A 3,175-nucleotide genomic window follows, 5' to 3' on the forward strand; every position below is an offset into this window, starting at 1 on the left:
ATCTACACATTTAAAACCTATACCGGATATGTTAACCCGTCTGGTGGTAATTGTGAAGTCGTTATTTTTTCTTGAATGTTGTTACTTGATGTTTTAGACACGTCCAAACCTCTTGCAGTAGCAGTCAAAATATTGTGTGAAGAGGCAGGCGAGCTCATAGCCAGTTTGCAGTTAAGCATAGTCCAGAAGCAATGCAGTTTAAATTCCATCGCCCACCTTGAAACATAAAATCGATTACATAAACAAATAAGATAAAAGAAGCCTTTATTACTGTTTTGCTTACTAATTACAATTAATTACTAACTGAACTTTAATTACTTAATAATAACTTAAATTTAAATGCAACTTATAATTAAGTATTCCGTTCGGCGGTCGGTGTGGTTTTTAAAACAGCTTGTCTCTCGACATAGGCCTCCTCTAAAGATTGCCAATATTCTCTATTTTTGGCCAATCGACACCAATGTAGACCGGCTATACTCTTTATTGCATTAATCATCAATCGATTACATACAATATTACAAGTGCTATCCTAAAGCAGGAACACATTATTTTCCTAAAATATGTAACGCATTTGAATTCAGAACACAACCACAACAGGGTAGGTTGAAAGTAGACTAATAAATGTATTATTACGAAAAAAACGTTGAGTAGATACATCAAATGGGTACTTCAATTTGATAACATTAAAATTTTAATTATTTGTATTGCAAATATCATATAAATAGTACTCTGTGTGTTACGTCATTAAATCTAAAATCTTTCCCTATTGAGATTACGTAAGCTCTCTAATCCTTTTAAAACGGTTCCTCTATTGGTAGTTATTACTTCACATTTACGGACTAATAATTTTCGAACATCAAGCGGATCGTTAATGTCGCTGCAATAGATATCAATAATTCTGAAATAAGCTTTTAAAGTAAGTATAGGTTTATAATAGGATTTATATTTTATTGAATCTTTTAGGTGCATTTAGAGAGACGAAACGATCGAATAATCGTGTCAAGCAAAGAGACCACTAGTGGTAGGGACATCTTGTGAGTTCGCACGGGTAGGTATCACCACGGAATAGATAAATAAGGTTGGAATGGTAATGTAGGCGGGGCAAGCGTGCCAGAGTTATGATTCTACAAACATAACTCGACCGATTCTTTCATTCACCGCGTTTAGTGCGCTTCGGACTACTTTAGCGAACAGATCTCCGCTTTATAGTGCCGTGTTGTGCAATTATAACTTGTAAAACAAAAAATCAGACCTCAAGTATAGAGCGAGGAGGTATATCTTTCGATCGGTAAGTCGAAATTACCATTTAATTACAATATTATTTGTCTAAAACATAAAAATATACTGAGCATTATGAAATTCCAAACATTAACAATATTATTGCAGCAAGTTATAAATAGCATACATTGCGCGATGTGTACTCGCCCAATGAACGCAATGACCAAGTCGGCTTCCAATGTACTACATGCATTGCGTTCTCTGCACTTCAATCTTTGAAATTTCGGCCTTTGCCCTGATTGGCCGTGGTGCAGTTTGTCGATAGTGAGGTGACCATGTGGTGAAATAAAATCATCGACAGAATTCTCGACTATATTTACATTTGACATGGATAATTTTTGCATTATTTTATATTTAATTAATGATACCTAGTATATTCTTAGTGAGACGTATTTTGAGTAAAATATATATGTATTATTATTATTGAATTATTATCATTGAATTAATGTGAAGGTATAATATAAACGGATATGTAGACCTCTCATTTACCGGTATTTACTATATTATTGTCTAAGACGTATTAAAATCTAAGTAAAATGCTATTTGACTTATGCAGTAAATTAAAAATTGTAGGTTTCCTAAAGAACCTAACGCCAGGGAACAATGGATTGACGTGACAGGTAGAGGAAACTGGAGACAAAGACGAGTACTATTTGCTCTAAACATTTTACTGAAAATGATTTTACCATAAAAAAATCAGAATACACTTAGTTTTGAAAAATTCATTCGCAATTAATAGCAAGCGCCAACTGCTTAACAAATACGTTTTATTCCAGGGACAGTGACTATTTGTAATTAATAAAAGTAAAATAGTTTTCTTTTTCAATATTTATTTCATGTTTCATTTTCTCCGTTCATTCATCAGATAATTTATCGATAAAGAATATCGATTTTATCAAGCACTAGCGTGTATGAACATTTTTATTGCCTTTTTGCGTGTGTGAGTGTGTATGCCTACGGGTGTTTTGTGCTAGTTTGCGAACGAATATCTGTCCTGAGATTTATGTATGTGTGTTTTTGTTGTGTGCGAAATACTTGTAATCACAGTATGTGTATGTGTAGAAATTAAAATAGTGGGGATGAAGCGGCGACACTGGTTCTAATACAAAATTAGAGCAAAGGCCTTTCCAACCTTATTTATCTATTCCGTGGGTATCACCACCTTGCCTATTTCTGCCGTGAAGCAGTAATGGGTTTCAGTTGGGTGGGGCAGCCTTTGTACTGTAAAGAAAATTGAGAACTTAGAACTCATCCCAAGGTAGGTGACGACATTTACGTTGTATATGTCTATGGGCACCGGTAACTACTTAACGCTAGGTGGGCCGTGAGCTCATCCACCCATATAAGCAATAAAAAAGACCATGCCAAATGTCCGCAATACTCTGGGTCAAGTCGTATGTCGACTTTCACGATGAAGGACCAACATTATTTCACAAAGATCAGGACTGCAGAATTTAAAAAAATGCATGATTATGACTGATAGTTTGTATTATGATTTTGCATTTGTACGTACCACCACCATACGTCTGTTTCTAGTGAGTCATACATATATCTTTGTTTATAAGATTATAGTATAATATAGTTAATACATTTCAATTGAAAACTGAGCTTAGTCCTCAAAAAAAACAGCATTTAGGTTGAACTATCTATGAACTTTGGTAACTAACATCTTCAGAAATAAACTCACGCAAAAAGGAGGCTTCGAAAGAGAATCACGATAAACATTAAACAAAAAAAAAAACATTAAGTATCGAATAAAAACAGTTTAACAGGAAGTCTTGCAAGTGAGGTAGAAGAGATGCACTCGCCAGTACCATAACGGGCCAATAAATCTCAAATAGTGCTGGTATCCCGGGTAATGTAAACGTTCTTTAGTTAATCGAAAAATATTTGGTAG

General features: G+C 34.4%; 1 long non-coding RNA gene across 1 annotated transcript; it reads left to right on the forward strand.

The window, feature by feature from the left end:
- The first annotated feature begins 1,053 nt into the window (after positions 1 to 1,053).
- Positions 1,054 to 2,111, forward strand: LOC149502538 (uncharacterized). The gene is made up of 2 exons (XR_016323424.1): positions 1,054 to 1,288; positions 1,852 to 2,111. It is a non-coding gene; the product is annotated as an uncharacterized LOC149502538 (long non-coding RNA).
- The last annotated feature ends 1,064 nt before the right edge of the window (positions 2,112 to 3,175 follow it).

The sequence above is a fragment of the Bombyx mandarina genome, chromosome 08 (genome assembly GCF_030267445.1).
Source record: "Bombyx mandarina strain Sakado chromosome 08, ASM3026744v2".
Classification (NCBI taxonomy): Eukaryota; Metazoa; Arthropoda; class Insecta; order Lepidoptera; family Bombycidae; genus Bombyx; species Bombyx mandarina.